Source organism: Macaca fascicularis, chromosome 7 (genome assembly GCF_037993035.2).
Source record: "Macaca fascicularis isolate 582-1 chromosome 7, T2T-MFA8v1.1".
Lineage (NCBI taxonomy): Eukaryota > Metazoa > Chordata > Mammalia > Primates > Cercopithecidae > Macaca > Macaca fascicularis.
In genome coordinates, this window is record NC_088381.1 from 29,369,089 (window position 1) to 29,383,057 (window position 13,969).

At 39.7% G+C, this 13,969-nt stretch overlaps 1 pseudogene; it reads right to left on the bottom strand.

Annotated features, from left to right (window-relative positions):
* Window positions 1–12,312: 12,312 nt before the first annotated feature.
* On the bottom strand, window positions 12,313–13,691 carry LOC102136635 (elongation factor 1-alpha 1 pseudogene; annotated as a pseudogene).
* Window positions 13,692–13,969: the final 278 nt, after the last annotated feature.

Sequence of the window (13,969 nt, forward strand, 5' to 3'; positions counted from 1 at the left end):
CCTTCCTGTGTCCAAGTGTTCTCATTGTTCAGTTCCCACCTATGAGTGAGAACATGCGGTGTTTGGTTTTCTGTTCTTGTGACAGTTTGCTGAGAATGATGGTTTCCAGCTTCATCTATGTCCCTATGAAGGACATGAACTCATCCTTTTTTTATGGTTGCATAGTATTCCATAGTGTATATGTGCCACATTTTCTTTATCCAGTCTGTCATTGATGGACATTTGGGTTGGTTCCAAGTCTTTGCTATTGTGAATAGTGCCGCAATAAACACATGTGTGCATGTGTCTTTATAGCAGCATGATTTATAATTCTTTGGGAATATACCCAGTAATGGGATGGCTGGGTCAAATGGTATTTCTAGTTCTAGATTCTTGAGGAATCGCCACACTGTCTTCCACAATGGCTGAACTAGTTTACAGTCCCACCAACAGTGTAAAAGTGTTCCTATTTCTCCAAATCCTTTCCAGCACCTGTTGTTTCCTGACTTTTTAATGATTACCATTCTAACTGGTGTGAGATGGTATCTCATTGTGGTTTTGATTTGCATTTCTCTGATGGCTAGTGATGATGAGCATTTTTTGATGTGTTTGTTGGCTGCATAAATGTCTTCTTTTGAGAAGTGTCTGTTCATATCCTTTGCCCACTTTTTCATGGGGTTGTTTTTTTCTTGTAAATTTGTTTGAGCTCTATGTAGGTTCTGGATATTAGCCCTTTGTCAGATAAGTAGATTGCAAAAATTTTCTCCCATTCTGTAGGTTACCTGTTCACTCTGATGGTAGTTTCTTTTGCTGTGCAGAAGCTCTTTCGTTTAATTAGATCCCATTTGTCAATTTTGGCTTTTGTTGTCATTGCTTTTGGTGTTTTAGACATGAAGTTCTTGCCCATGCCTATGTCCTGAATGGTATTGCCTAGATTTTCTTCTAGGGTTTTTATGGTTTTAGGTCTAACGTTTAAGTCTCTAATCCATCTTGAATTAATTTTTATATAAGGTGTAAGGAAGGGATCCAGTTTCAGCTTTCTACTTATGGCTAACCAGTTTTCCCAGCACCATTTAGTAAATCGGGAATCCTTTTCCCATTTCTTGTTTTTGTCACATTTGTCAAAGATCAAATAGTTGTAGATGTGTGGTATTATTTCTGCGGGCTCTGTTCTGTTCCATTGGTCTGTATCTCTGGTTTGGTATCATTACCATACTGTTTTGGTTACTGTAGCCTTGTAGTATAGTTTAAAGTCAGGTAGTGTGATGCCTCCAGCTTTGCTCTTTTGGCTTAGGACTGTCTTGGCAATGCAGGCTTCTTTTTCATTCCATGTGAACCTTAAAGTAGTTTTTTCCAATTCTGTGAAGAAAGTCATTGGTAGCTTGATGGGGATGTCATTGAATCTATAAATTACCTTGGGCAGTATGGCCATTTTCACAATATTGATTCTTCCTATCCATGAGCATGGAATGTTCTTCCATTTGTTTGCATCCTCTTTTATTTCATTGAGCAGTGGTTTGTAGTTCTCCTTGAAGAGGTCCTTCACATCCCTTTTAAGTTGGATTCCTAGGTATTTTATTCTCTTTGAAGCAATTGTGAATGGGAGTTCACTCATGATTTTGCTGTCTGTCTGTTATTGGTGTATAAGAATGATAGTGACTTTTGCACATTGATTTTGTATCCTGAGACTTTGCTGAGGTTGCTTATCAGCTTAAGGAGATTTTGGGCCGAGACAATGGGGTTTTCTAAATATACAATCATGTCATCTGCAAACAGGGAAAATTTGACTTCCTCTTTTCCTAATTGAATACCCTTTATTTGTTTCTCTTGCCTGATTTTCCTGGCCAGAACTTCCAACACTATGTTGAATAGGAATAGTGAGAGAGGGCATCCCTGTCTTGTGCCAGTTTTCAAGGGGAATGTTTCCAGTTTTTGCCCATTCAGTATGATATTGGCTGTGGGTTTGTCATAAATAGCTCTTATTATTTTGAGATACGTTCCATCAATACTGAATTTATTGAGAGTTTTTAGCATGAATGGCTGTTGAATTTTGTCAAAGGCCTTTTCTGCATGTATTGAGATAATCATGTGGTTTTTGTCTTTGGTTCTGTTTATATGCTGGATTATGTTTATTGATTTGCATATGTTGAACCAGCCTTGCATCCCAGGGATGAAACCAACTTGATCATGGTGGATAAGCTTTTTGATGTGCTGCTGAATTTGGTTTGCCAGTAGTTTATTGAGGACTTTTGTATCAATGTTCATCAGGGATATTGGTCTAAAATTCTCTTTTTTTGTTGTGTCTTTGCCAGGCTTTGGTATCAGGATGATGTTGGCCCCATAAAATGAGTTAGGGAGGATTCCGTCTGTTTCCATTGACTGGAACAATTTCAGAAGGAATGGTACCAGGTCCTCCTTGTGCCTCTGGTAGAATTTGGCTGTGACTCCGTCTGGTCCTGGACTTTTTTTGGTTGGTAGGCTATTAATTATTGCCTCAATTTCAGAGCCTGTTATTGATCTATTGTGTATTTGTCACATAGTTCTCATGTCATGGTTTTCATCTGTATCAGTTTGTTTAAGGACTTCTCTGCATTGGTTATTCTAGTTAGCCATTCATCAAAGCTTTTTTCAAGGTTTTTAGTTTCTTTGCACAGGGTTCGTAATTCCTCCCTTAGCTTGGAGAAGTTTGATTGTCTGAAATCTTCTTCTCTCAACTCGTCAAAGTCATTCTCCATCCAGCTTTGTTCCATTGCTGGCGAGGAGCTGCGTTCCTTTGGAGTGGGAGAGGCACTCTGACTTTTGGAATTTCCAGCTTTTCTGTACTGCTTTTTCCCCATCTTTGTGGTTTTATCTACCTTTGGTCTTTGATGATGGTGATGTACATATGGGGTTTTGGTGTGGATGTCCTTTCTGTTTGTTAGTTTTCCTTCTAACAGTCAGGACCCTCAGCTGCAGGTCTGTTGGAGTTTGCTCGAGGTCCACTCCAGACCCTGTTTACCTGGGTATCAGCAGGGGAGGCTGCAGAAGAGTGAATATTGCTGAACAGCAAATGTTGCTGTCTGATCGTTCCTCTGGAAGCTCCATCTCAGAGGTGTATCTGGCTGTGTGAAGTGTGAGGTGTGAGGTGTGAGGTGTCAGTCTACCCCTAGTGTGAGATGTCTCCCAGTTAGGCTACTCGGGGGTCAGGGACCTACTTGAGCAGACAGTCTGTCCATTCTCAGATCTCAAACTCCATGCTGGGAAAACCACTACTCTCTTCAAAGCTGTCAGACAGGGACATTTATATCTGCAGAGGTTTCTGCTGCCTTTTGTTTGGCTATGCCCTGTCCCCAGAAGTGGAGTCAACAGAGGCAGGCAGGCCTCCTTGAGCTGTGGTGGGCTCCACCCAGTTTGAACTTCCTGGCTGCTTTGTTTACCTACTTATGCCTCAGCAATGGCGGGCACCCCTCCCCCAGCCTCGCTGCTGCATTGCAGCTAGATCTCAGACTGCTGTGCTAGCAATGAGGGAGGCTCCGTGGGCGTGGGACCCTCTGAGCCTGGTGCGGGATATAATCTCTTGATGTGCCGTTTGTTAAGACTCTTGGTAAAGCACAGTATTAGGGTGGGAGTGACCCGATTTTCCAGGTGTGTGTCACGGTTTCCCTTGGCTAGGAAAGGGAATTCCCTTCCCCCTTGCATATGCTGGGTGAGATGATGCCTCGCCCTGCTTAGGCTCTTGCTCGTTGGGCTGCACCCACTGTCCGACACACCCCAATGAGATGAACCCGGTACCTCAGTTGGAAATGCAGAAATCACCCGTCTTCTCTGTGGCTCACTCTGGGAGCTGGAGGCTGGAGCTCTTCCTATTTGGCCATCTTGGTGTGGGTCTTGTCCCAATACTTTTTTGTGATTTGAGCAAGAATTTAACACGAGATCTACCTCTTAGCAAAATTTTAAGTGCACAACACTATATTGTTAACTGCAGGTATTATGTCATATAGTAGATATCTAGAATTTATTTATTTTGTATAACTGTAACTTTGTACCTATTGAATGACTTCCCATTTCACCTTCACCCTATTCCCTGGAAACTGTCACTCTATTTTTAGCTTCTAGAAGTTTGACTATTTTAGATACCTCATGTAAGTGGAATCATGCAGTATTTGTCCTTCTGTGATAGATTTATCTCACTTTGCATAATGTTTTCCAGGTCTCTCTATGTTGTTGCACGTGGTAGGACTTCCTCTTTTTTTAAGGCTGAATAATATTTCATTATATGTGTATACTACATTTTCTTTACCCATTTGTCTGTTGGTGGACATTAGGGTTGTTTTCATATCTTGGTATTCTGAATAATGTTACAGCAAACATGGGATTGCAGATATCTCTTTGATATACTAATTTCATTTCCTTTGGATACATACCCAGAAGTGGGATTGCTGAATCATACGGTAGTTCTATAGTGGTTGCACCATTTTCCACTCCCACAACAATGTACAAGGATTCCAATTTTTCCACATTCTTGCCAACACTTGCTTTGTTCTTTTTGATAATAGCCATCTTAACATGTGTGCAGTGATATCTCATTGTGGTTTTGATTTCCATTTCCCTGATGATTAATGGTGTTGACACTTTTCCATGTATCTATTGAATATTCATATGTCTTCTTTGGAAAAATATTTATTCAGGTCTATTTCCTACTTTTTAGTTAGGTTATTATTATTATTATTTTGCTATTGAATTGTAGGAGGAGTTCTTTACGTATTTTGAGAATTACCCCTTATTAGGTGTATGCATTTTCTCCCATTCCATGGGTTGCCTTTTCACTTGGTTTATTTATTTATTAATTTATTTTTACTGGGAAGAAGAGCTTTAGTTTGCTGTTGTGCTCATTTGTCTGTTTTTGCTTTCGTTGTCTGTGTTTTTGGTATCATTTGCAAAAAATTCTCAACACCAATTTCATGAAGATTTTCCTGTACTTTTTTCTTCTAGAAGTTTTACAGTTTCAGGTTTACATTTAAGTGTTTAACCTATTTTGAATTGATTTTTGTGTATAGTACAAATTAGGGATCCAATTTCATCCTTTTGCCTCTGGGATACTGTTATTCCATCACCATTTGTTAAAGAGATCATTTTCCTCCGTCATGTATTCTTTATTGAACATCAGTTGACAGTATATTCATGGATTTATTTCTGGACTCTCCATTCTGTTTCATTAGTTTGTATGTCTGTATTTATGCCAGTACCATGCTGTTTGAATTACTGTAGCTTTGTAATATGTCTTTAAGTCAGGAAATATGATGCCTCCAGCTTTGATTATGATGGTTACTCTGGGCCTTTTGTTTTTTCACATGAATTTTAGGATTTTTTTTTCTGTTTCTGTGAGAAATGCCATTGGGATTCTCTTGGGAATATAATTGAATCTGTAGATTGCTTTTAACATTTTTACAACATTAATTCTTCCAATCTATGAACATGAGTTTTTTTTCCATTTCTTTGTCTCTTTTTAAATTTCTTTCATCAATGTGTTGTAGTTGTCAGTGTACAAGTCTTTCATATCCTTGGTTAAATTTATTTATATGTATTTCATTCTTTTAAATGCTACTATAAATGAGATTGTTTTCTTAATTTTCTTTTGGGTCATTTGTTAGTATATAAAAATGCGATTGATTTTTAAAAATCTCAACTTTGTATCCTGCAACATTACTGAATTCATTTATTAGTTCTAAGAGTTTTTCTGTGGAACCTTTAGGGTTTGCTGTGTATAGGATCATGTCATCTATAGACAGAGACAGTTTTACATCTTTTCTTCAATTTGGAAGCTTTTAATTTCTTTTTCTTGCCTAATTACTCTGGTTAGGACTTTTAATACTATGTTGAGCAGAAGTAGTAAGAGATGATAGCCTAGCCTTATTCCTGATCTTAGAGGAAAAGCTTTTAGTTTATGGGCTTTTTATATATAGCTTTTATTATGTGAGATACATTCCTTCAATACTTAGTTTGTTGAGTGTTTTTAATCATAAAAAGGTGCTGAATTTTGTCAAATGCTCTTCCCGCATTTATTCAGATGATTATGTGATTTTAAAAAATCATTCATTACGTTAATGTTGTATATTACATTGATTGATTTGTGTATGCAGAGCTATCCTTGCACCCCAGGGATAAATCTTGCTTGATTATGGTGTATGATCTTTCCTGTGCACCGTTGAATTTGGTTTGCTAGTATTTTGTTGAGGACCCATCTTGCTTAAGTGTGCACATTCTTGATTATTGCTGAAGTTAAGCATTTTTTATTATTTATTCATTTTTTGTTTATTGACTATTATTTTTTTTCTACAGGGTGCTGATATATTTCTTATTTATTTATAGGAACTCTTTATATATAAAATGCATTAAAGTTTTTCACCATTTCGTATAAATAATAGTTATGAAGTTTTATATTTTGAAAGAAAACATCTTTTCCAATGCTGTTTATTTCTTTCTTTTTATGATTAAATATTTTTTCCTTTGCATAGGTCAGGTAAGTATTCACCTATAATTTTTTCTTGGTGCTTTAAAATTTAACTTTAGACTTCTAGTTATGTAAGTTGTATATTTTTATACATATATACCTTTTTTTTTTTTTTTTTTTTACCTAATAGTGTAAACAAATGGACGAGGAAAGAGAGGAGTATAAGCAGTTGATTGGATTTTAGTAGAAATAAATTGACATTCTATTTACTGTCCATCTGATTCAGTCAATTCCCAATTATCTATGGTAAATGAGAGCTAAGAAGAACAAGGGTAAAATATACATCTGTTGATAATCTCTCAACTATATTTCAGGACATGTCTGTGCTCAGAAACATTCTAATGGCATTACATTGAGGGCAGAGCACTTTGGTGTTTCTCCATGGTCACGTCACAGAGATCAGTGATCTTATTGTCTATTTGGATGACCTTGTTTCCATGACAGAGAAAGTCCTCTCATATGGCATAAAAATGAGCTGCTTTTCTCCAGAGGAGTTATGGCTGATGGTGTCTCAGGTGTATATCTTGGCTTGGAGGCCATAATTTCTAACCATTAGAGACTTATTCCTATGGGTAAAGCCCTGTCTCTGTGGGAAGTCCTTTAAGAATAACCCCAGGCACACCACACTGCACTATAAAGGGTCACTGGAATTGTAGGCTTAATGTATCAAAAATGAACAAAGGTATAACCTCTTCCTGAGAGGATGAAACAGAACAGGTTCAGATCACTAAGGAACATGGGAGGAACAAAGGAACACGGAGTGATTTTAGGGTGGTCCAGAAGAGACAGGTGGGCAGGTGTCTGTATTGATAGGAGTATCCTGCAGACTGGGTCAGTCCAAGGACAGTGCTACAGTGCAATAAAATAAACAAAGAGAAAAGATATTACACGCGGAGTTTCCACAGTTTCCCTCCCTTTCATCGCCTTCATCATCATCAATTTTGCCAGTTTCTTCTTGGTCCTTTGTTATGCAGAACAAACATAATGGGTGAATACATATTTTTGAAGGCACCCTAAGTGCCAGGCACTTTACTGGGGACACAGCAGTGAGCAAAACAGATGACATCCCCCCACCTTCATGTGTCTTGCACTCCACTGAGGGGAGATAAAAGGTAAACAAAGAAATAAAATGGATAGCATGTCAGATGCAAATACATGCTACAATTATAGAGAAAGCAGGGAAGGAGGACAGGGAGTAGCAAGTGTGGGATGGGAACACACCGTTTTCCCTGGGATGGGCTGAAAAGGCGTCACAGCAAAGGTGGCATTTGCATAAAGGCCTGAAAGAGGAACAGCGGGCATCCAGGTGAAGAGCATTTTAGGGCAGTGTGAGCAACCGAGACCATGAGGCCAACAGCATCTGGCTCATTGAATAGGTCCTAGGGCACTGATAGAATAAAAGGATGGAGTGCAGGGGAAGATCAGAAAATGGAATCCATGGAGGCTGGATTCCGTGGAGAATTGTGTGGGGAGTTTAGAGGAAGAGAGAAGAAAGAAATATTAGAGACAAGTGGGATAAGGAGAAATGATGATAAAAGGGATTTTAAAAAGCTTTGCTGTGTCTTATGAGTAAAATCTTGAGTGACTTTAGGAAATATTTAAATTACTTCAGGCAAGACTAGACTGCAAGGTAGCTGAGCACAATACGGGCTGTATGAAGCAATCGAAGAATTTATTATTGAGACAATTTTTGGACCAGCAGAGGTTGTAGTCAGGAGAGCTGAGGATGTGTATATTTGTAAGGGTGAGAGTGTGGTGGTAAGAGAGATGGTACAAAAACTGTAGTAGGGAGGGTCAGTTCTGGGGTAGAAAATGCCAACTGGCTTAAGAAGTTATTCCAGTATGGGCTACATGTCAGAATGGTCTTGTGATGCTTGGTCTTGGCTGATGGACACTTACAGGTAAACATTTTTTTCATGATTTTCTTTTTCTGTTGTTCATTGAGTAGTCATGATCTTATTGATATTTTTCTATAGGGTACTTATATATTTCTTATAGATTTGCATGAACTATTTATATTTAAAATGTGATAAAGCTTTTATTTATCATTTGGCACAAATAATAACACCAAATATTATCAGGCAGCTTAAAGGTGCTGAGCTGGCTTGTGGTGGAGGAGGGATTGGGGGGTAGAGGAGGTCTTGGTGGGGGTTAGGTCTGGCAGTGTGGGATTAGATGGCAAGATGTGCAGAAGGGAACAGGCTCTCCAAAGGATCTGGAAGGACATTGGTACAGCCTGTAAAACTTGGTTTCACTGAACCAATTTTCATCAAGCATTGACAGATGCCTGTCTGGGATGACAAATCCCAATGCCTACCACAGTACCTAGTGCATTGTGGGTGCTCAGTAAATATATTTTTTTTCAATGGATGAAATAAACATGTGTTTGATAGACTAGCTTCTATCTGTTGTTTCCACCACTGGGCACCCCAAGCCCCAACCCCTGTACTAGTTTATAACCATGTCCCTTCAATCCGTTGCTGCCTATTGCCGCTATGACAATGTTTCGCTATATTTTCCCTTCCATTATGTACAGGGTAGCAGGATGGAAAGAATATGAACTTTGGAAAAAATATAAGCTTGGGTTCATATCCTAGCTCTGCAGTTTGGGTGAGTGATCTGTTTTCCTAGTTGTAAAATAGAGATAATAATATCCCTGTGGTTAGTTAGATTATAGTTAAGCAAATATTCACTCTCTTCCCTACCTTTCCCACACTGGAGAAGTAAATTTTCCCAACCTATTGATGTTGGGCTTGGCCCTATAACTTGCTTTGGCCTCATGGTGGGTGAGGTGTCCTTCCCTGCCTGCACTTGGATCTTGGGCCTAGTTGTGTGATTTGCTTTGACCAAGACTTAAAGAAAAGGCTTAAAGTGTCTTGCTGGAGTTGTGCTTGTCTTCTTGTGCTTCCAATTTTTCGATGAGAATAATATGTCTGGGTAGCTACTGTGTCTAAGGAGGATGGAGAGAGGTGGAGCAGACCTGAATCCAACCTGCAGCTGAGTCCAACCTAAATCAGCCAAGCCATTGCTAACCTGCTGATTCATGAGTGAGAAATAGAAATGCTTATTGTTGGATGTCACTGAGTTTTAGTGTGGTTTATTATACAGAATTATTGAATATAACTGATGGGTACAATGCCCTGTTCCTTCAGGTTACTCAGTATTAGCTATCCTGCAAGAAGAATACCTAATCCTAAGTAAAGCATTCTGTCTGCTTCCAATTTATCTCAAGGAAAGACTAATTTTTGTTCTACAGCTACATATAAACTTGTATGATTTGGACCCTTTCCCTCAAATGCTCCTACTATTGAAGATGAGAAAATAGCTACATCTGGTATTTCTGTGATTACCAAGAATATCAAGTTCCATGAAATTTGGCTTACCAAATCCTAAAAGCCTTATCAAAATATTTTCTTTAAAGCTTCTTCTCTCTCCAGATTAATTCCTTATTAGCAAATGATGACTCTACTGTCTGTCTTCTGGTGAGGAGCGTGCTCCCAGGAACTAGATGGCTGCAGCTCTTTCTGATATAAACCATTCCAAAATTATTCAGAAAGGGCATTCCTGGAATATATAATTATAGAATATGGTGAAGATAACTTAAAAACAAGGTTTAGGAGCAGATATCTAAAATTGTTGTCATTTGCCTGCAATGATGCAGTGGGAACTGTGAAGGTTATAGTCTTCCTGTCTGGACAATCCCCTCAATGATTTTTTTCCCCCAGCTACTGCCATTTCCTCCTCCCAGCCTCTAGAGCCGGGAGCACAAGTTGTGCAATTACTACCTTTGTAATACTCATATACAGCCCCATTAACACTTTTTATGGATGTGCTATACCCAGCAGATTTCTCTTTTCATGTTTATATTCTTGTCAGCTGAGGCTTCCATAAAAAACATCAGAGACTGGGTGGCTTAAACAACAGACGTTTTTTTCTTACAGTTCTGGAGGCTGGAAGTCCAAGATCAAGGTGTCAACAGAGTTCGTTCTAGTGAAGCATCTCTTCCTGGCTTGCAGATGGGTGCCTTCTCGCTGTCCTCACAAAGCCCTTCCTCTGTAAGGGTGTGGAGAGAGATTGCTCTTTGGTATCTCTCCTTATCAGGACACTAATTCTATTAGATCAGAGCCCCACCCCTATGGCCTCATTTTAACTTAATTACCCCCCTAAAGGTCCCATCATGAAATATAGTCACATTTGGAGTTAGGGGTTTAACACAGAAAGTTTAGGGGACACAATTCAGTCTATAGCAATACCCAAGCACAGGAAATAGTTAAGAAAAAAAAGAGAGGACACAGAAGTCAGGGGATGTGGAGTCTTGTGTGGCTTCATGCGTAGAGACCACATCTGGCTCAGTGTGAGGAATTGTACAAAGACACAGGAAAGGGAAAGGGGTGGTCACTGCAGCACCTGCCAGACTAGCTATGATTTAAAATCTGACTTGGAAGAAAACCATCAGGCATGTCAGTAAGGCTGCCTCTAACCTGTCAAAATTATATGTTTACAGCTCTCCAAAGAGGCTGTGAGTTAGACCAGGCAAATGCTGAATGATGGTTCAGCTAGTAACCATTATGGTAGCCATCTGCTTTGTTAGCCATGGCATTTGGCTAATAAAACATGGGAAGCCAAGCAGGAAGGAGCCTTCAGGATGGAGGCAAGAATGGAAAATTCCCTTGATTTCCTAATGTTTGGCTTTGTGATTTTTATTTACTCTTGCCTCAAATATTAACATACATGTCTCAGTCTCAGAGAGGGCTTTTTTAGTCTCCTGGCACTGGTCAAGTCCTCCTGTAGCACTGCATTCTTACAACTAGTTTTCACTTACATTGATGGTAGTGAGATGATTGCTCATGACGTTAGCTGTTCAACATCCAACTCATCTTCATAAATGTAAGCCCCACAATGGCAGGTCTATGTGTGTCTCATTCACCATTGTATCCTTAGTGCTTGCATAATATTGTCCTAGAGGGGGTGTTCAGAAATATGTGTTGAATGAATGAACAAATGGAGGAATGAGGAGGAGTAGCCTATTTCCTTCCTCAACATATGCTTGTGAGTTAATGGATAGAATAGGTTGTTAAACCCCACTCTCTGAAAATCCTTTCTCCACCTTCCTCCATACCAGCTTTCCATTTCCAGAAACCTTCAATTGTTATGAGGTCTGGATGTTTGCCTGGTCTCCTCCTTCAAGGGAGGGCCAATCTTTCCCTGAATATTGATGCTTGCTCTTAGAAATCACTTGCCCTAAATATACTAAAGGCTTTGGTAGAATGGAAAGAGTATAGGCAGTTGAGCTGGAAGAGACCTCCATTGGAATTTTATTTTTGTCACTTGGTGTGTATGAACTTGGACTATTTAAGCAATCTGTTTTCTTAACATGAGTTTGCTGTGAGGATAAATGCAATAGCATAAGGAATAGTGCTTTGAGAGCAGTGAAATCCTTGTAGAAATGTTTGTTATTTTAAGTGGAAGTGGTAAAAGTACCTCCTTTGATTGACTAGAACAGGCTTGGGAAGCTCTCATATCAACACCATTATATACTCTTTTTTTTTTTCTCATTAAACTTTTTAAATGGGTCTCAAAATGTTGTGACAAAGTTTTGGCTAAGTTGTTTCCATTAAAAAGTACTGATTTTAAAATCTAATAACTTAAAACTGTCACTCACAAAAAAGAAAGCCAAAGTGGTCCACAAAACATTCTCCTTTCCTTCTGAATGTTTTACGACGCATTGTTATCTTTAACCAGTCTTTTACTACTAAACTTAAGTGTCCAATTGAAACAAACAGTTCTGAGACCATTCTTCCACTACTGATTAAGACTGGGGTGGCAGGTACTTGGGTTAATATTCATTTAGCCTTCTAAGCTTTCGAGGCAGACTTGGCGACCTTGCCAGCTCCAGCAGCCTTCTTGTCCACTGCTTTTATGACACCCACGACAACTGCCTGTCTCATATCACAAACAGCAAAGCGACACAGAGGTGGATAGTCTGAGAAGCTCTTAACACACACGGGCTTGGCAGAAACCATATCAACGATGGCAACATCACCAGACTTCAAGAATTTGGGGCTCATCTTCTAGCTTTTTACCAGAATGGCAATCAATCTTTTGCTTCAGCTCAGCAAACTTGCAAGCAATGTGAGCGTGTGGCAATCCAGTACAGGGACATAACCAGGGCTGATTTGGCCTGGATGATTCAGGATAATCATCTGAGCAGTGAAGCCAGCTGCTTCCATTGGTGGGTCTTTTTTGCTGTCACCAGCAACGTTGCCACTACAAAGATCCTTGACAGACACATTCTTGACATTGAAGCCCACATTATCCCCAAGAAGAGCTTCACTCAAAGCTTTGTGGTGCATTTCGACAGATTTTACTTCAGTTGTAATGTTGACTGGAGCAAAGGTGACCACCATACTGGGTTTGAGAACACCAGTCTCCACTTCGCCAATAGAAACAGTACCAATACCACCAATTTTGTAGATATCCTGGAGAAGCAGGGCTTGTCAGCTGGATGAGTTGGTGGCAGAATGCAGTCCATAGCCTCAAGCAGTGTGGTTCCACTGGCATTGCCATCCTTACAGGTGGCTTTCCATCCCTTGAACCAAAGCGTGTTAGTACTTGGCTCCAGCATGTTGTCACCATTCCAATCAGAAACTGGCACAAATGCTACCGTGTCGGGGTTGTAGCCAATTTTCTTAATGTAAGTGCTGACTTCCTTAATGATTTCCTCATATCTCTACTGGCTATAGGGTGGCTCGGTGGAATCCATTTTGTTCACACCAACAATTAGTTCTTTCACACCCAGTGCGTAAGCCAGAAGGGCAGGCTCTCAGGTCTGCCCATTCTTGGAGATACCAGCCTCAAACTCACCAACACCAGCAGCAACTATTAGGACAGTACAGTCAGCATGAGATGTCCCTGTAATCATATTTTTGATGAAATCTCTGTGTCCTGGGGCATCCATGATAGTCCCATAGTACTTGCTGGTCTCAAATTTCCACAAGGAGATATGAATGGTGATACCACGTTCACGCTCAGCTTTTCAGTTTATCCAAGACCCAGGCATACTTGAAGGAGCCCTTTCCCATCTCAGCAGCCTCCTCAAATTTTCAATGGTTCTTTTGTCGATGCCACTGCATTTATAGATCAGATGGCCAGTAGTGGTGGACTTGCCCAAACCTATGTGTCCAATGATGACAATGTTGATATAAGTCTTTGCCTTTCCCATTTCGGCTTTTAGGGGTAGTGTTCATGACACCTGTGTTCTGGTGGCAAACCCATTGCGAAAAAGCCCTATATGCTCTTTTACATGGTTTTATTGTATCAGCTAAAGGGCTGCTGATCTCCAAATCTGATGAAACTGCCTAATTTGGCTTGGTTTTCAATGACAATAGTGAAACATACTGAAAAATGTGGAAAATACATCATTGAGGAATCATGCAGATGAATGGAAGTCATTAACTCAATTAAGATGTGCCTGCTCTGAGAATATGGTATCACGGCAGT